This window comes from Dioscorea cayenensis, chromosome 9, assembly GCF_009730915.1.
Source record: "Dioscorea cayenensis subsp. rotundata cultivar TDr96_F1 chromosome 9, TDr96_F1_v2_PseudoChromosome.rev07_lg8_w22 25.fasta, whole genome shotgun sequence".
NCBI lineage: Eukaryota > Viridiplantae > Streptophyta > Magnoliopsida > Dioscoreales > Dioscoreaceae > Dioscorea > Dioscorea cayenensis.
In genome coordinates this window covers 13,450,204-13,471,009 of record NC_052479.1, presented here as the reverse complement: position 1 = coordinate 13,471,009, position 20,806 = coordinate 13,450,204, and the positions used below count along the sequence as shown (strand labels likewise).

At 44.4% G+C, this 20,806-nt stretch overlaps 2 pseudogenes; both read left to right on the top strand.

The window, feature by feature from the left end:
* Positions 1–3,588: 3,588 nt before the first annotated feature.
* On the top strand, positions 3,589–17,924 carry LOC120268498 (annotated as a pseudogene).
* Positions 17,925–19,713: 1,789 nt separating this feature from the next.
* LOC120268496 lies at positions 19,714–20,257 on the top strand (annotated as a pseudogene).
* Positions 20,258–20,806: the final 549 nt, after the last annotated feature.

Sequence of the window (20,806 nt, the reverse complement as noted above, 5' to 3'; positions counted from 1 at the left end):
AAATTTCCCTTACTTGTAGAATGCTCTCTCTGTACACTTTGGTGAACCTAAGGCCAAGCACTTCCAATATTTCCTTCATCTATGCACAGAATGTTTAATTTTTGCTTGAGGACAAGCAAAAGCTTAAGTGTGGGGTGTTTGATAAGTGCTTATGTGATATGAATGCGAAGCATTCTTTCCTTATGTTGAGCATTACTTTTCTCGGGTTTTACATTAATAGATGTGTGTTTTTATTTTACTATCGTGCAGGTAGGATTGTGAGGCCGAGTATGTAGGAAAGAAATCAATGTGGATCATAATGCACCGATTTTGGAGGAAATCTTGCTAAGGTTCAAACGTGAAGACATAATTCGGGTGTGAGATGCTAGAGTGTGTGCCAACCTCCTCGTATTTGAGTTAGCACAACCATTTGGAGGGGCACAAGGGCAATCACACTCAAGCATTCTGACTTATGCACATAGGACAAGATCTCCACCAACTTGTCCGTCATTAAAGAAGCAAAGCGATCCACGACGTGAACGTGTGCCCATTTGCGTCACCTAGATCAAAGTATGGATTCGGGAAGTATTTTAGGCTAGGACTGTAGCAGAGCACTGTAGCAAAAATACTATAGCAGCACTGTTCACAGCCGGCCGAAAAATCACAATTCCAGAGAATCCACACGGGCGTGTGAAAACTCCACAGGACTGTGTGGATGCGCGATTCCAGCCCTATTTAAAGCCGATTCAACCCCGATTTCAGCATTTTTTTCTCCATCTTATCCCCAACTTGAGAGAGGGTTTCGGCTAGGGTTTTGAGAGGTATTGGCTAGGGTTTTGGGGAGGTTATACGGCTCCGACATCGTTATTCCTTTGGAAGAAGGTTGGTAGGGGAGTTTCCGTCGAGGCATATCCTATACCGGACAAGGGAATCCTTGGACAACGAGTAGAGGACTTTCCACAAGACCATCGACACGACTTAGTGAGTCAGCCAGGCAGGTCGATACCTTAGAAAGCAAGGAAAGACAGCGCAGCACACACACAAGAAGAAAGTCAAGCTCATGTCATAATACTATAAAACGGGATGGCATTACTAGGAAAATAAAACAAAAGCTAGCGAAGAAAACATTCATTCACTACCCAACTCCTTTGCTAACGGACTCAGTAGCTACTGCTACCTCAAAGACTGACTGGACTGCTAACAACACTGCATATCAACACGGGTAGCTACAAAGCTAAAATCGTAAAACACGGCATATCAACGGCACGGCACATGAAAGAAAGATCACATTCCCCTGTCTTGCTGCAACGAAGATCTCAACTTGACTCACCATACTTTGTTTTCAATGGAAACGAATAATCGCTTCACTCAATCGCCGCGGAAGCCTCTCCATATCGTTTCGGACCCCTAACTTCAATCACCAACCACAGATCTTCAATCGTCTACTTGCCTTTCACCCACTAGTAGCTATACTCATCGAATAGAATGAATGTGTTCCCCGGACCCCATCTCAGGTAAGACAGATCTGGCCCCTCAAGCCAAGGAGTAATAGTCGCTACTGGCCATATATATACCCAAAACATATCATGTAGAAAAGAATGAGAATTTCGGTAAGACTACGAGACCTACTAAAAAGAAGGTAGTATATACTGCATATTAAATATGTAATAATCATATGTCTAACATATGAGTGAGAAAGTGCTTTCCTCATAGCAAACGATTTCATGGGATTTTTGCTATCAATCTTTCAACTGGATAGGTATACTTGATAGCATTAGTATGTCGTTCACGTATAACGCGTCCATGCTTGAATTGTTGCGCCGAGATGGTCTCTGTCTTCTCCGCGCCTGCGTTGACCACTGGGAAATTTCATTTTTTTTACCTGGATGTATAGTGTCAAAAAGAATGGCAAGGACCCGTGTTGCATTCAAAAACTCCATCCCGAGAATGACCTAGAAGTCATCCAGGCGCACAACCATGAAGCTAGTAGGTTTATATCTCGCCTATAATAATGGCCGCTTTTCTGTCTAAATGCATCCAAAGCAACTCGCTTTCGTTATGAACCCCCTAGAAGAGTGGGATTCTACCCAATCTGTCTGCTTACTTCATTCCCTATTTCTATTCGCCGAATCGTGAGGCAATGAAATTGTTTACGCCGAGCTAGAATAGAAGAAGATTTTGATTGCTCTAGTAAACCACAGTGATCCAATTCTAGCTATTTGGCTTCAATCTATCTATCCCAATGTAAATGAGTTTGCCCCTTTCCCCTTCTTTTTTCATTTCAATGGTGGCAAAAAAGAATTGATGCATTGCCTTTGAGAGACCTTTTTCATTCTAACTACTAAAATAAGACGAACCTTATATCCCTTCCACTTCTTGAGCTGACCCAGCTGAGGAAAGGGAAATTACTTCCTAGAGCCGACTATCATCTTCCCTTCTTCGTGTGTCGAGCAAGTTTGGAAATAGGTTTAGGTTCTCCTTGTCGTAGTGTGAAGTAAGAGCCCTAATATACTCTGATCACTCACCAGCTAAAGGGTAGCCACCCAGCTTCACTTCAATAGTAGGGCATTTTTCCTTTCCCCGTGCTCTTATTCTCACGTGAGCACACTTGTGAAATGAGATCACCAAGGCTTCATTTCAAACTGGAAGACATAAAGTATAATGAGATGATCTATCTATGCGAGGTTAACAATCCATAGTAAGAATTCTCGAACATGGAAACGAGAGATAATAAGCGATGCTTTAACGGCACGTTTCTTATCTAGGTTTTGTTTTGAATCGACACCCAATCGGTGAAGACTACTTTATAAAAGCTACCGTTAGGCACGAATGGAGTATTCCTAAAGGGGGATTTCTTTGTTTGTTTAGCGGATTCTCCGCTTTTATATGCTTTCTACCGCTCGCCTTAAGCTTTATTTCTTCGAACTTCAACTTCTTTGGAAAAGGCGAGACCTTGTCGTTGCTTTTCTTTGTTTTCATTCCAGTCATTCGAGGCTAGGAATCTGTCCGATTCTCAAAAGAATGGGTTTTTTGGATGGGAATGAAAAGAGGGGAGTCGGGTCAGCTGGATTCGGGATGGGATCGACTAATGAATATGGTTGTGATGGGTAGGATAAAACATGTTCTTCTCGGCCATCGCTAGCTGCCGCCTCATACTTATAGTAGTGATACGTGTTGGGCGCAAGGGAATACCCCACTCTAACTCCCCTCATTGCTCGCCGGACCGGGAGTGGATCAACTATTAATTTTGGATAGTGGCTCCAGACGAGGGATAAGGACGAAAGATGAGCAACTAGGTAATATATAAGGTCAACCTAACCGAATCTATTCGATTCCACTCCGTGGGGACGGGAACATGTATCCATCCCAACCAATAGTTGGAGCTGGGCAGAGAAAAAGAATAGAGTGTTAAGGGGAACACTAAGGTGAGAAAATCGGGAGGGACTGGATAAGGACAGCTTGGTGGTGCGTCCAAGAAAGAGAGAGGGAGGGAAAGCCATACCAACACCAACCATTAAGGCCCCATTCTGTCTGATCGCTATCGAAGTCAGAGATTCCAGGATTTGACTTCGGCCCAACCTCTTCATTCTCGTAGAGCCCTTTCAGTAAATGGCGTCTTCAACTTCCCCTTCCGTAACTCTTCCTCATCATCTAAGCAGAGCTTCTCTATCAGTTTCGGTAACAATAGAACATTAATCAATCGATTGAGCCCTAACTACTAATAGACTCCAACTGACTGATCGACCATCCCTATTATAGTGTTGGGCGTAAAGCAAGGGAAAGCGTAAACCTCCTCCGGAGGAAACTCTCCCATCGCCGAATCCGATCGAACCAATCCAGCAGGCGTAATCGATTTGCTCCCGACCCCTTTTTGCTCACCGGTGGGAAGGAAGTTGACTTGACCCTTCCTCCTCGCGCTCTCGCTTATGCTCAGTAGCAATTGATCAATCAAGGCATCTCGTCTTTGATTGATTCGAGACAAGTCCTTCTCCTCGCCATCGGACACTCGGACACCCTGCCTTTACCCTAACCGCTCAAAAGTGCTTTCTAGGCAGACTCTTGATCCCCGGTTGCTTTGCAAGTAGAATATTCTTAGTCATCGCTGACTATCTTCATTTTCCTTGCTTTCTCATGCTAGTGAGTGATTTGGATTCATTCTTTATATGTAGTATAGACAATCTAACCCTTCTCTCAAACCATGTTGGAATTTCACATAGAGCTCTAACCTTAGCCATACATAAAGCACCAACAAGATCAGTTAGAAGCTCAAGCGGTAAAGAGGCCCGCACAGAATAGGGAGAGGCCCAGTTTTTCATCTTTTACCCTAGCCTATAAATAGCCGTTTTGCCCTATTCTTTCTCATCTTTTGTGCGACTCTTGAGGGGTGAGACGGCTAGGGTTTTGAGAGGAGGTCTTTGCGGCTTTGGAGGCGTTTCGTTACCAACTTTGATCGATTCCTCCTCCGTCATAGCATCAAGGAAGCCACCGGTGAACCTAGCTTCGGAGTGGGTCCTTTAAGACGTCGAAGCTCTCCATCAAGGCCATCAGTTCATATATAAGGGGGTTTATTTTTATGGTTTTAATGTACTTTCGATCATTGATGGTGTGTTTTGTATGTTACTCCATGGAGAGCTAAAACCCTAGAGGGTATTTGGCCATTTGAACCCTAGGATTCTCATCTTTTGTGGATTTGCTTAGTGTTTCTATTTAATCCGAGTTTGATTAAGTTTTAATCTTGTTTGTCTAATGCTTGCTTGCCTTATTGATCTTTTGGTTATTTGGTTTGCATGATTTGTTACCTTGGTGAGAGAGAGGTCTCCATTAGGGTTAGAACCTCAAGATTGAAGAGGGTTGAGAGGGTGAGTCATGAGATAGAGAGCATCCCCTTTCCCCTCCGATTGGTGTATTCTATCTCCGTTCCCTAAGCTCTATGCAACCATATTTGTTGTGAGGCGTGAGATTGAGAGATTTCTCCACCGGGACCTTGTAGGGGGTTAGGATCCTTCGCCAAGAATTAGGGTTGGATCAATCTTTAGGAATCGGATACACATCTTGGAATCCCTAGAGTGCTTTACGGTCATATGTTGTGTGAGGTGTTGAGATTGAGCGATTTCTCCACCGGGACCTCGTAGGGGACTAGTATCGGTGATCGGGAGACCGGATCCGATTATATTTGGATATCCACGACTTAACTTACTCTTCATAGAAACACTTTGCTTATCCGGTACCTAATACCTGAATCCTAGGGGGAGCATTACCCGAATACCCCACTTTTACTGATTGAGATCTCCATCCATTTCACCCTTGCATATTCGTCTCCGGTATTCATTTCTTCGCACATTAGATCACCACACCTTTCCATTTATCATTAGGCTAGAAAGCAGAGAAGAAGTTAGTACTAGTAGCCCTATTCCCTGTGGATTCGACTACCCACTCACCGGGGTAATTATTACTTTGACACCCGCGCACTTGCGGTTTACACGCATATTCGAACGTATCACGGGTCACTTTCTTCCACCACTTTTTTAAAGTAGCCAAGAGGCAAGTCTCGACGTTCTATTTCCATAAAAAAAAGCTCTTCCTAAAAGCAGGCCTTTGCTCATTTAAAAGCTGGTCTCTTATCAGGAAGGCGCCGCTATATGTTTAACACAAGCAAGTCGCCTACTTATATTTATTCAAAAGGCGCTACTTCTAAAGTTGAGCACCCGGACAGGAAGCTGCCCGCCCGGATGACAAGATCTAATGTCAAAGAGGGGGCCCATTTCTCGCAGGCATGGCTTACTAAACAATCAATGACCAAAGAAAGAGATGATAAAAGATCAACGACGATCTTTGAGGATAACGAGGAGGAGCTTTCATTGAAGTAGGGGCAGAATCGAATGATGACGAGAGAGAGAATGAGATAAAGCCTAAAGGGGAGAGCACTTAGATATTTCACTTTGAGTGTGGGGAAGTCCGCAGGGAGGAATTCCTCCGGGCATATTTCTGTTTTTCACCGAGAGGGTGGATCGAAGTGATTGCAGCAAAAAATGGACCTGAAACGAAGCACTTCATCTACTGGCATTGTAGAAAGGACCGAATATGACCCTAATCATTCTTCCCGGATCGCTCTAGTACGATGGATAGAGGGGGTGCTGCTACGCCGCCAGAGGAAATGCAACATGATAGAAGAGTTCGCTCCGCCGTGTAAGATCCTCGAACCTACCACGGCCACCATCTTTTGCCATTTTTCATTCTTTTCCCTGCCTGAGAAAGTGGATCAAAGAATGGTAGCTTGCTTCCTAGCCAAGTGCTTGCTTACGCTTTATATAGTGGTCGGCCTTCCTACCAGAATGCCTCCTTGTTCAAAGAGCCAAGCTTGGGCAGGAAGCAAACAAACTTGCGTGAAGGACATTTTCTTCTCTGCCCTGTCCTCTCCCTTGGCCAAGGGAGAGACTGCATCCCTTTCCATCAGTAGCTCTTTCGGTTTCCCAAGGATAGCGGTAGCTGAGGCAAAGCCCGCTTTCTTCACTCCGCGAATGAGAGAGAAACTCATCGGAAAAAAGACGTTTTCTCTTTGCGAGATCCGAAAGTGGAGAACGCATTGCCTTCTCTAGGCACATAGGATCAAACGTAAAGTAGCGCTTTCTTGACAGAGTTTGAGGCAGCAAGAAACTTTAGGGCTTGTTGGAGCTGCTGAGCATAACGAATCGAAGCCGAAGACGGATCAAGGTAGCTTGCCTGCCAAGCCTATAGGCGAAGGGCCGAAGGATGGAGGGTGCAAAGTAAGTCGTGCATCTTTCGTGTGACCCGTTGGTCCTAAGCAATGTCTTTCGTGAAGCGACCCACCTAGAAACAGCTCTCCTTTGAGGGATGCAAAAAAATGGAACTTCGATCTGATACGGGTATCCAATCCTGCAGCTGAGATGTCCAGCGGATTCTGGGGCCTTGACGAATGGCCGGCCACCATTGTTGTTAGAAGGGCTAAAAGCCCGGGGCATAGCAGGATGAACCAATGTGAATGAGTGTAAGCTTCGTTGCCCTAACACGATTGGTGCTGACCACACTAGGTGCTACCGTGGTAGCAAAAGAGGCAAGCGGTGACAATTGAGAGGTTGTCACTGAGCATTCCGTCTCACGCGGGAATAGAGGTCAAATGGCAAGGCAAAAGGCCATACGCCCGTGTGGCTCCTCGCGGAGTATAGCTCACATCCAAAATCTGGTTAGGGAACGGGGCAACACCCATGAAGCTTTGGCGGAAAGGGAAGGCCTGCCAGGCCGTATGCCCATGGGTGCAGGATTCTTCGAAAAAGCCCGGGCTGACTCGGAGACCTGGGTCCTTGGCTTAGCAACGAATGAAGGGAAGCTCTTCGAGATTTCTCTGCCAGCGGCTTATTACGTGGTCGGCCTCGCTAAGCTTCGCTTCCCCCCTTATGAAACTTCATGATGTAGTCAGCATTCTAGGTTTGTGGCTAAAGCAACTAAGTAGGCGCATTTCGTATCAGGACCGAACTGTTCCTGATATAAAAAACTTTATATTAACTAGAACTTTAACATTTGCCTTCTCTTTCCCTTGTTTTGGAGCTGGCATTTTCACTTGTGCTACCCGAAAGGGAAAACGAAGTCACCCTTTTCTCTAAGCCTGCTAGCTAGAAGGCTCTACGCAAAGAAAGAACTGAGATGCAATAGTCCGGCCCACTCTGCTGAAAACCAATTGATAGAAGAACAAAATAGTAGGCCATTTCTTCTGCTCCCCTTTGCACCATTGAAGCTTATAGAGAATAAAATTGCTTTCTCTGGCCCGATTAAATTCAACATTTTCTTCGCTCATTTGGCTTTTATTGTATAATAGCTTCGTGAATATAAAGGTGGAAAACCGGCCGAATAAGCACTTTTATACTGAGTGGAGATTCTGACGGGAAGATGTTGAAAGCCCCTACTCCTATAAAGTTGGAAAGATAAGCATTCGCTTTATTAGCCAAAGCCGGGACAGGGATAGAGAGATTTTATATGGGTCGTGTGAGGAAAAGATTGATATAGGAATAGGACTCTCCATAACACGATGTTAGTGTAAAGCAAAGAAAATAAGCCAAACCAGTCAGGCTATTAGGAGTTTGATTCCACACAAGGGCTAACAACTCAAGCAATCTGCCTTTCTCTGTGTTGAAGAAACACGGGAAGCAGAGGACCATTTGGCTGATCTGAAGAAGCTTTGCACAAGCGGAGAGGGGGGCGGAGGTTTCAAAAGGATATGGGAAGTTACATCCGGCTAAGCTAGGCTAAGCAAGGGTAGTCCAAGCTGGGGGTTATTCATCAGGGGAGAGTCAAGGCCGTCAAAGTCAAGGCTAAGCCGGCAAGTCTGGCTAGTCTGGCAAGTCACAAAAAGGGGGGCAGTCTAGATCTTTCTGTGCGTAAGGGACTAAGCTATTCTTTCCTAAGGCATTGGAAGTCAGTAAGAAAATCTTCAGTGAGTACTAAAAAAAGGACTGGCTAGAGGAACGGCACACAAGCAAGAAGGAGGTAAGGGGGATTCATTCCGGTTATATCTCCGCTTGATCCTCTCTTTCCAGTGAATATGTGGCATATCCAAAAGTGCCAAAGGTCTTTTCAATACCCACAAGAAAGGTAAAGTGGGAGTTTCCCTCTCAGGTAGTCCAGTGTCAGTCGTAAAAAAAAAGCTTCCCTTGCAAATGCCTTACCAGCAACAGTTTCTGTAAGGGAGGACCTATCCAAAGAAGATCCTGCTATGGTGTAATCAATGGTTTATGAGCTCCGAAGTCTGAAAGTCATGAATGCAGAAAAGACCTGAAAGTCTGTTATGAGGGCAGATCATTCTTCTTCATATATGAAGCTTGGCACCTTCTCTTTCTTATAGAGGCTTAAGACACCTTGATTTGGAAAGCGACTGATGAGCTATACAAAGGATCCCTACTTGATACGAAAGAGAACAGGAACTTCACTCATACTTAAATACTTCAATTGAAGAACTCCATGCTGCATCAATGCTAGAGGAAGAAGAGCGGGATGAATGCCAACTATAACTACTAATGCTAATGGAAGCCCCTTTCTTGCTCTATAACTCTCGAACTAGAGGAAGGAAAGCGCTATACCGACCCACGGAAGAAGCGAGGATGGGAATCTTGTACAGAAGACCAATCTATTTCATTAAAGGAAGAAGGGGATTCGCAGGCAGTTAAAGATCAATAAAAAGAAGGCCAAAGAGCCCACTCATCAATTTATTTTGAAATGCGGATGAACACGAGCAGGTTATACACTTTCCCGAAGCGGTAAAAGAAAAAAAAATATATATATATATATATATAAATTTTTTTTTCTTATGTATATATAGTCATAGACGGTTCGCAAGCAAAGACAAGTAGAAAGGTTCTTCGCCACAGAGCGAGATCATATCAAAAAGAGGAAGCAAGGCCACCCGAGCTCCTCGGGTAGCTACATCCGCTCACTCTCAAAGCGCACTCGATGCGTGACAAGCGCTCCCCCTACCAAGCGTTCTTTCATTCATTTCATTGCCACCCACTCCAATGCCCTCGACCGATCATTTGGATGTCGACACTCAAAATGTGGAGCTTCGCAATGCTCTCCGCTTTGAATTTGAACGAAAAGACCTTGGTTCCTTGGTCCGGACGCTTGTTTGGCACTCGCCCCAAATTTGCCTATTGTACATGGATTGCTTGCATGGATAGAGTTATCGACTCGAGTTCAAGAACTCAAGAGAGGGATTTTATTATTCTCAAGATGCGCCCTTTGCTAGTCCGTTAGCTTAGAATTCAACACTTGTTCTTTAAATACCCATATGCATGATATGTGTGGATATGTTTGCTTTCGAAAATGTGGTCATCTCGACTAAGGTCGAAAACCCAATATTTTTAGCGTAAAAATTCTCCTCCTTCCGCGCTGAGGTCGGTAAGAACTTATGCGCCTTCCCCGTTAAGGAAGGTTTCTACCGCAGCTTTGGTATCTATGTCGAGAGCGCAATTGTCGCATCTTCGACTAAAAAAATAAACTAAGAATACAGAAGAGGTAAAACTGATCGCCAACACAGTTAAGATCAGACTTTCCGCTCTGAGGCTCAATAACGCTAATGATATCCCCATGAACTCTATTTAGGAGTGAAAGAAGCCAAGTAAGTATACTTTTTTATTCAACAAGAGCTTTCAAGATAACCAGTCCAGATGCAGCGCGAGCTAATACTTCAACTCCAAGGCAAGTTTTTGAGGAAAAGGAGCGGATGGTTCATGCTTTGAAGAAGAATCTTTCTTTAGATCGAATGCGACGTTCTTTCTGGAGATGACAAGGTCAAGCATGGGAAGGAATAACTAGTTGATTCGGAATCGAATCTGTTTTTATTTTAAGCAAGGGTTCCATAGATTCTGTTGCAATTGAATCTGGTGCAAAGTCAGTAGTACTAGGGCCTTCGAGTGGGAATTTCCTTCTATAAGCAAGTGTACCGAAGTCGGGCTTAACTAAGGCAGATCCTTATTCTTGGGAAGTAACTTCCGGATTAACTGATTAAGGATAAGGAGTTCCAATGAAAAGATAAAATGAGTTAGTTCAAAGCTCGTGGGGTGTGAAATATAATAGATAAGAAAGGCGATTCCTTATCTGAAGAGTTGAGTTGCTATGGTGGAATCTGTTGAATTTTTTAAGGTGGCCTTAGTTATACTTATATACTTATATAAAAAAGTAGTTTTGATCCCAGCTCCGGTCAAATGGATTTAGGAAAGCTCTCCCTTGATGCTTTGTTAATACCACGACTGCTCATAGAAAGATGAATGCTAAAGACTTTTAAAAAGAAGAAGGCGAGCTAGAAGATGAGATAAGCGTAGAAATTCACCCGAGGCCGCCTTTAAAGTGGATATAATTGATCCCGCTAAAAGGGGTTCTTCTCTCTTTGATTAAGTCATTTTGCCCGGACGAATAGATGACTAAAGACCCGCTAATGGTCAACTTGAGGACCAAGAGCATGGGTACCTCCACCGTCCGGTGCCCAACCTCCCCCAAGGTCTCATTAGAAGCGGTTAGTCCTCCGAAAGTCAAACACGCTAGGAGCAAGCAATTCGGGGCTTCTACTATCTTAACTTTCCTAATTCATGTCGTAAAGGGTTTCTGCCGTTAACTCAACATGGGAGGGCTTTCTTTTTAAAGCATGTGGTTAGAGAACAAAGCCGTAGGGAAGATGCGATCGAGCGACTCGTCCAGAGTCGAACTCCTGCCTCTCGTAAAGAGTCTAGATCCTAGTTCAGCCGGACTCTCTCATTCTTTCGCTTCTTAGATTCTCAGAGATTAGTCATCCGGACTCGCTCGCCTTATTGCAGCCCGTAGTCCCTTTTCTAGTCTCAGGGAGGGATTCAGATAGAACCGATTCAACAATAGAGGAAAAATTTCCTATTCCAAGAAGGTAGGAAGGGCTTTCACCTGCACTCAATTCTTCTAGGTTAATTTCTTTTCCTCCAAAGAAGGGCTAGGTTCTGTCTAGGGTCACTCGACTGAAACAACATGCTTTTTCCTAAACTAAATAAAAATAGGTTATTTATGCAACCGAGATCTTTTTTTCCGGTTCGGGAGGGAATTCATGAATTTGAAGTAGTAGATACCAAAGGAGAATCACTGAAAAGGAATATTCCTTTTGAAAGAAAGGGAACGAGTGGAGTATACGGGTGTAAAAAGGGAAGGTGGGAGAGTAAGGTAAAGTTGAGATAAGATAGTAAGAAAGGATGGGCTCTTCACGATCCTTATTGGGTAGGGATAGCTTGCTTAAGGAAGACTACCTTTGAGCTAAATATTCCTAAATTCTGAGGGAAGTGTTATTCAATTGACCATGGGGCTTTTACCCTTCCTTACCGAATTCATTCTATTCGAAAGAGTCTCGCGCCAGAGCGCTGGCCAGAATCGAGCTTTTGATCTCAAGCACCCAACCTTTGTTGTGAGGACTTATTCGCCATCGGCCGGTAATACCCAATTCACGTAAAGGTAAAGGGAGGGTGCCTTACTAATACAAAATAGGGGCCCTTAGCTTTCCCATAGAGGTCGGTGGAGAATGCCAGATCTTGCAATTATTCAACCGAAAAGTGATAGCTAAAGGAAGTAGAGAAGAAAGATAGGGCATTTGCAGCTTCAACTCGAGAAGCAGCATTGCCATCCAAACTCATCAAGAGGAGACCTTTGGCCTCGAGTTCATAGTTCATTCCCTACACAAGTCGACTCCACCTCGTGAGGGAAGGGGGTTTGAATCCTATAGCCTACTCTCCTGTTGAGTTTTATCTTTCGAAATGTTGCTTACACTTGAGTGAGGAAGCTTGTAAGAAAAACCTTAAGCTATAGGGCTTCCCTAGAGGGATGAGGTGGTCGTACTCACTGGGACCACGATATGCACCACCAAGGGCTGCTTTTTCCCGACTGTGAGTTTGATACCTGTACTCCTCCGTAGGTAAGCTTGTTCTTCTGCGAGATTTCCTTCTTCGTTTGCGTGGATGACCGATTGATGCTATGTGGATGACCGAGGTGGGAGATGCAGCTGGCGATAAACTTTCCAATCTAAGATGCTTCGGCGGTTCCTGACTCCCCATCTAAGAGACGGCATTTCTTTCATATTCTCTTTCCGAGGATTCACGCCCACCACAATCAAGCGAGAAGGCTAGGGGATGGGTTTTCCGTCTAAGCAAAATAGGATTACAAAGATTCCCCGACTCAACGAACCATCCGGTTGCCCTCATAAAAATCCCCATTCCCGTGAATCGGGTAAGGCTAGAAGGATGGTAGGTTAGCCGCTCATTAGCAGACGGATAGAAAGGGGAGCAAGTCGGGCAAAGATCGAATCATGGGCTCTCCGCCCTCCCCTTTCATGAAAGAGGTTTTTTTCCATCAAAGATCCAAAAATAGGCTAAGTCTACGGAGATGTTTCAACAATATGTGCACTTCTTGCAACAAATACATTCTTTGTCACAAGATCATTATCTCCTCGGCCCGTGAAAATGCATTTGGCAGAAGTCGCATCTAATTCTTGCCTCTTCACACATGCATATGCTTGACTTGCAAAATATCTCGAAGTGACCGCTAACACCCCTTGGTCATAAGGAGTAAGCGCTTCAGTAGGAACTCTATTCGAAATATAAGTGCTAGTATTCATAGCTCCAGCCTAAAGAGGCGGAGAAAAGAGATTATAAAAAACAAAGGAGATAGTCAATAGCCCCCCCTCGCAATTTAGCTCTTTTTACAAAAGGGATCCGCCTCGAATCAAAACTCTTTCTCTTTTCTTTTCTAACTTTCTTCCCTTTGAAAATTTCTAGTTTGATCGAGGGTGGTACACTTCTCCCCAATATGAAATAGGTTGCAGCTATCGTAAGAACCCCAACTGGGCCAACTGCCTAATTATGACCTGAGGTAGCGAACGAGACAACAAATGGATGGAAATTCTCCACTTAACTTAAACGTAATGGCTGCCGCTTCTAGCTCTGGCGCTCTTAATCTCAAACAATTCCCTTGCCTACTTGACTTGTCTAAAAGAAGAAAAGATGTACGAGCTACTATTTCTCTTATATACGCGATTTTAAGATAGTATTTGAATGCCTATCCCCCCGCCCTATGCGCTTTGCCTTTACTACACCGCCTCACCTCGCCTCGCTTTGAACTATCGCGACTTGTGTATACCTCTATCCGTAAGATAGCTTGAACTGGCATTGTGACTACGTATATATAGCCAATAGAAAGAAGTATTTCCAAGCTAGAGAGGAGAGAAATGGAATTTACAGGCTTTTTCTACCAATGACCGGAGACTAGAAAGGGGAATAGAAAGATAAGCCTTGAGCGGTCAGACTAATTACAATCGATTCGCTAAAGATTCAAGATCTCGAGATGACCTCGCTAAAAAGAAGGAAGGGCGATAAAGAGAGGTGGAAGGAAGATAGCCTATAATGTATTACTAGAAGGAGAGCTACCAAAGACTAATAGCTAGAGGACCTAGAACTCCGTAACTAGAGTCGTTGATTGCGCAATAACAGAAAAGTGCTAGAGGGTCGGGCGAGCTATTGAGTAATGATATTCATAGGGATTGTGATTGCACTCTACGCTGTCGCCAGCCCCTTTGAACTTTTTGTTGATCTCCTTTCCTATCTATATTCGAGAGCTAAAAAGAGGGTCGACGGTCGCTCGCTCAAAGAAAAATTTTTCATTCAAATCGCTCAAGAACTAGACTCAAGCGATTGTGCCTACCAACAAGACATGAAGGTGGGAAGCTAGCTAGCCTCTCGACCCAAGCGCCAACCTCCCTCTAACTCCCCTTCTAATGCGCATATCGAGACCGAGCTTGCTTGCATTAAGCCTATCGCACCTCCATATCGCCCGCCTCCAACTACCTTTCTATCATGTGCCCGCCGTTAACTCCTGCTTACCTTCCTTTCTGAAAGTGCCTTACTCAAGTAATATACTCGGAGCGGAGATATCTTTCAAAAAGTTAATTGCAATTCTTTATGGAATTCAAAGAGGATTGCGCCTAATGAAAAGAGATAGAAGAGCTGTATGACAAAGCTCAACAAAGGAAGGAGCATGCAGTAACTAAGCAAGGGATGTCCTTACAAGAAAGAAAAGGGAAGGGCCAGCAAAATTCTACCAAGACCTTCTAGATTAAGAGCGCCAAAGCTAGAAGTGGCAGCCATTAAGTTTAAGTGGAGAATTTCCATCCATTTACTCGCCCTCGCTCGCTACCTCAGTCATAATTAGGCAATTGGCCCAGTTGGAGTTCTTACTATAGCTGCAACCTATTTCATACTGGGGAGAAGTGTACCACCCTCGATCAAACTAGAAATTTTCAAAGAGATGAAAAGTAGAAAAGAAAGGAGAGAGCTTTGATTCGAGGCGGATCCCTTTTGTAAAAAAAGCTAAATTGCGAGGGGGTTGTTGACTATCTCCTTTGTTTTTTATAATCTCTTCCCCCCGCCTCTTTGGAATAAACACCCAAGGACCAGGGGCTAATGTACGTATTGAGAACACCTCTCAAGCAGCTAGTCGTAGTAGACTTTGTTTTTAGTTCCCCTGCTTGTAGTTCTGCTCCTCTTGAGAATGGAGCACTCGGGGACCTTTTTGTAATGTAATCCCTTAGGTATTTTTAAGGTGAGTGTAGTGAGGGACTCCCATATTGAGTACCGAATGCAACGTCAATAGTGTGTCTCTTAGGCGTGCTCTTGAATACTTTCTTTAGGAATACCACTTGTAATATATAAAAGGCAAATGGAGAGCAGAGTGGTGATCAACATAGAGAGATTAGGAGAGCGCCATGATTCTTATTCATTGTGTAGATGAGGTCAAGCTTTCATAGGTCCGCTTCAGCAGGTAAGTCTGTCATGCAAGCGTGGCCAACAGCCCTTTTAAATGCATATCCTTTCCGACCTTGCATTTCAGAGGAGAGGTCCTCGCTATCCTCCTCGAGTCTCTCAACCGAAACTTTCGCCATCGAACAGAACCTGACCTCAAGTTAACTATATAGAGGGCTTAAAAAGCGCCTTGCCTCAACAGATAGAATATAGCTCCTGCTTTCTTCGGATTTTTAGATTTTAGAGGTATTTTGCTATTCTTCTTCTCTTTCTTTCTCTAGATATAGATAGTTGGACCCCATGAAAAATGGAAAGTTTTTCTTTTGCTATGTTGATGATACCTGGTAAGGTAAGGTTAACACGGATAAAGAGATAGAGACAGGATAAGAAAAGAAAAGGTCAAGGTGAGGCAACGATGTTAAGAGAAGCTTTCTAATGGACAGACCCTCACGAGGGAAGCAGTCCGCTTCACAACTTCTACTTCAAAGCGTGCGCCTATATATATCTATCTCTTTCTATCTTTTTGGGCGGTTGGAAAAGAAAGTGAAAAAAAAAAATGACAATGACTAAGTCAAGGCGTAGGACTTTCATCATATAGAGGAGATGTGGTTTTTAATCCTCTCTTCGTCGCAAAGATCCTACTAAAAGTCAGTGGAAATGAGATCAATCCAACTTGCTCACACAAGATGGAGCTGAAGTTCAATTTGGAAACGAAAATGAAGGGATAAAGAAAAAGCAAGATGATCAGCTACGAAACTCCCTCTGCTGATGATTAGTTAAGCACCTCTTCCCTATGGGGGATCGGCTTCGCCAAAGGGCCTCATCTCTAGAAAGAAAGCTCGCCTCACCCTTTCACTCTCTCCTGCTTGAAACTTCTCTCTCTCCACAGAGGGTAAAGTCTTGCTCTTATTTGTGACATGCGATCTTTTCTCTTCATCATCCTTCTTCGTAAGAGGGTTTCCTTTCCAAGAGCAGTGAATCGTGAGAGCGGATTTTTGAATGCTGGAAAGGTTCATTAGAGAATCTCGAATTGGATCAAGATCCCAGCTCTCCTTGATTGACCAAAGGTTTGGCCTCGATTCTCCATTTCATTGTAGTCGTGAAAAAAAAAAGATGGATTTCACCTTGCTTGCTCTAAGGAGAAAGATTGACGAGAAAGGTATTATGCCCATCCGTCGGGATCCTTTTATAAAAATAAATAATAAAAGGTGCAAATCACTAGAATTTTGAGGCTTTCATGGAGTCTCGGGTCCTGCTGTGCGTGCTTCAATTGGTCTTTCTCTTCCCTAAGAACTCTACTTCCTCCCTAAGGGTGTTGGGGGGTGAATCTACATCATCGCCTATGTTAGTTGGAGATTTCCACCATCGGATCGCCAAACCTATCCTCCGCATGAGCTGTGGTCGTAGAGATTTCTGGATCAACGCTGTGGCTACAACCCTCGGTTCAAGAAGCACGATGGGAGCCTCGGGTGCTATGCATAGACTATCGAGCCCCTAAATAAGGTGATCATCAAGAATAAGTACCCCATCCCTCTCATAGCGGATTTGTTCGACCAGCGCCGATATTTCTCCAAGTTGGACCTACGATCGGGGTACTACCAAGTGCGGTAGAGAAAGAATTTGATTTCCAAATCTCATTGTTGAAGGTTGTTCGAGTGACTTCAGCGCCTCACGCGACATTGGCTCGAGGCATTTCCTCTACCCCCTGAAAAAGCAAGGTCACCTTGCGTCCTTGAACTGAAAAACAATCTTTCGGCTAACCTAACCTCCTCCGTCCCTCGGGACCAACAAGGGGTAGTACAGGAATATTCACCTGTTGTCCATCGACTACATCTTTCGGTCTGATCTTAGGCCCTGACTCACCCCCCGTGGACGAACCTTCCTTAGGAACCCTTACCTTAGGTTTTTGGGGCATTGGATTCTCACCAATGTTTGCCTTACTCAAGCCGACATTCTCGCTTTCGCTTCATCCACACCTCTCTGCGCTGGGTGCTTTCCTCTAGGCGGAACACTCCCCTACCGATGCATTTTGACATCCCACAGCTTCGGCAGATCGCTATTATGCGGAAGAGCCTCGATCAGTGCGCTATTATGCACTCTTTCAAGGGGGCCTAAGCTTGGCGACCTAGGCTCTGTCCACCAAACCAATATCTCTTATCTCTGTTGGGGACCGTTATCCTTGTTATGCACTTGGTAAAGCTAGTCTGAGTTGAAAGCTAGGCTCTAACCCTTGCTTGCCACGTAAGTCAAGACAGCTCGAGGCCAGAAAGAGCAAGCTCTCAAGTGGCAACCTAATCGGCTTTTTCATTTTTTTAATGGAGTGAAGGACCAGTCATAGATCATCCAATACAGAAAGCCATAGATTTCAGAGAAAGTTTCCGCGTCTTCGTGGTCAACACAGGTGAGATCTCGAAACATGACAGGCTACTATATCGTGACTGCTCCTCATTCTCGAAATGAGATTGCTCTTGAGATTCGATAAAAGGAATGGTCACTCTTTCTGTTCCTGGGATCAAAGACGATGATAACAGATTCGATCGCCACACAGATCTTCAGTCACCTGCTAAAACGAAAAGATTGCGTTCTTCTTTCCTCCCTTTTGTGTATGGTGGAGGACCAAAGGATATCGTTGTTGTTTAAGGATAGCTTCGGGAAGAGAGGGAGAACGAGTCAGCAAGCAGCATTCATTGATTGGAGTTTTGTACCCGATCCAATCTATCCGACTGAGCAATCAGAGTCGTCAGCAGGAAGAAGAAGGATTTTTCTTAGAAAAACTGGATAAAAAAAATAAGAGAAGCAAGCGCAATAGTTCAACTAAAGCGGCGAAAGGCTAGCGCGCAAATCTTGAAGCTCCGCACTCTATAGCGTTTTTTAGCTGTCTGTCCCTCACTCGGTTCCGTACTCTGATCTGACTCACATCTCTTTGGAGCTCTACCATTTCTTGTCGTACTGTTGATTACCTCCTGCTTCTGGACTTGCTTTCTATGTATCTGTTGCCATTGCTTGAGAAAAAAGAGGGTCTGTTCTTGGTCTCTCCTTCCTCTTTGTACGAGACGGCTACTCTTATTCCAATCGAGATGACCAAGGCCCCCGTCACGTAGCTGGACTCGAACCAATGCTCGATGGGCTCCCCCGCACTGTGGTAGAGTCAAGCTAAATTTGGATGGATCTGCCTCTCAATGGAATCTGCGAGGGCCGGAGGTCTTATTATTATAAGACACCATGATGGCCAGGTACTTGCTTGCTATTTGATCCCAATCACCCAGTCTACCAACAACCGAACAGAGAGGTTTTGGCCCGGGATTCTAACTGCTTTTTCATACAATTGAGGCAAGTGTGGGGACTCTAAGGTTACAATCCAGATGCTCCTCCGTATACGACTCCCCATGGACCCCTCGGGGACCATTGTCCATGATTGCCGCTCACTATGAGAAAGTCTCACACTGGTCGTACGAACCACCAGTTTAGGGAAGAACTAAGGCATTAAAAGACCTTCCCCTAGTGCTTCCCTTGAAAGAAGCACGAGTCGAGCGAGTTTTACCTTGTGAGGCTTTCGGGACTACCTACTTTAGTTTAGGGCTTTTGTATAGTATAAAGTATCACGACCCTCATTTAGCCTTTTGTTTAAGGGCTGCTCACCTTTTTCATAGTTGTAGGGCTATAGTCGAGGAAGCAAGCCAAGCATCTATACTATAGACCTAGCTTTTAAAACTATAATAGGTTCTCTCGCCAAAACAAAACATGTTCTTTCCCCGCCCCTGCAGATCCGAGAATGGGATCAAGATTGACCCAGACTCACGAAATGGCGCCCAGCCGCAAGCGTGAAGACGTATCTCGATGTCGATTTCCCGGTGTCCGGGCACCCAGCGTGAATCGGAGTCCGAATATCCGACGATCTCCGATGATATCGGATCGCGCTATGTGATCATGTAGTCTCCGGGTCCCCCGAAGATAGCTCATGACTGCTTTCCAATGCTCCATGCCCGGGTTACTTTTTGTATCTACCTAGTAAAACCCACGAAAGCATAGGCAATGTCCAGCCGTGTACACGTTTGAGGCGTACATCAAGCTTCTAACGACAAAAGCATATGGAATGCCCTCAACTCGATCCTTCTCTATATCGCTCCCTCGTGCACTCGTGGAAGCACCGAGCCTGCTCTCCCTCTCATACACTGTCAGCCTTCATGACAAGGAATCGTAGATAAGCTACAAAGATAGAAGTTGTACATCAAGAACAGAGCACTCACAATTTTTCCTTTATAACGGATGGGGGACCGCTGGATACTCTAAGGGATCCACTAAATAAGCCAAGAAAAATCCAAAAAGAGTAAGCAAAACCCGGGAACCCCTATCACTATTTTCATTCCTTTCAAGCATTCATCATCTTTTCAAAGATATTTTGAAATACTTGTTCCACTAGCAAGGCAAGGACAAAATTCTCACATGTCCGTTTCGTTATTACAACCTTCTTTCTTTATGTCAAAGACAAGAAGCTACGCGAAAATTCTTTTTGGATCTCGGTTGTTCTTAATAGCGATGGCTATTCATTCAAGTCTTCGGGTAGCACCACCAGATTTTCAACAAGGTGGAAATTCTCGTATTCCGTATGTACATGTTCCTGCGGCTCGGATGAGTATTCTTGTTTATATCGCTACGACTATAAACAGTTTCTTGTTCCCATTAACAAAACATCCCCTTTTTCTTCGCTCTTCCGGAACCGGTACAGAAATTGGTGCTTTTTCTACTTTGTTTACCTTAGTGATCTGGGGGTTTCGGGAAGGCTTATGGGGTACCTTTTCGGGTGTAGGATACTCTGGGTTAACCTCGTATTCATCTTGTTCCTTATTTACCCAGGTGCATCTGCGTTTTCAAAAAAGCTTCCTGTCGAACTGGCTCCTATTTCAATCCGTGCTGGACCGATCGATATATCAATAATAAAGTCTCCAGTCAACTGGTGGAATACATCCTTATAGATATAGAATTAAAAGCCTTCCTCCTATTCCGCCTAAGCCTGTCAATTGAGCAATTGAAAGAGGTGCTCTATTCAAGATCGCAAGGAGCTGTAAAAAGGTGCTCAATGAATAGGTGCAGGGTCACCTTTGCTGGAACAGAAAGTCACAATCCAATCACAGGGAGGGTCCTTCCTTCCAATCCATGTCGAGAGGAGCGGTCATTTCTTGTCCCTATTGTTCTTCGTCGCCTTCAGTGAGACTTTTTGATACCTTAGTGGAGGAGATTCGTTCACATCCGTTTAAGGCCATGGAATGGAATGGACCTACGATCAACAGTGCTTGTTCACCTGGCCAAGCAGGAACTCTGTTCTGTTATGTAAGTGGTATCCCCTAGAATCACCTAGTAGGAATCCGTCTTGAGACTTTGGGAGAGTATTACCCGCTCTACGTCATTGAGGGGTCTTAAAAATGTTTCTTACAAACATTCTAGCCAATAAAAAGAGCAAAACCAACTGAACATGGTAGGCCGTCATCCGCCAAATTCATCCGAAATAGAGGCTTCTTCATTCG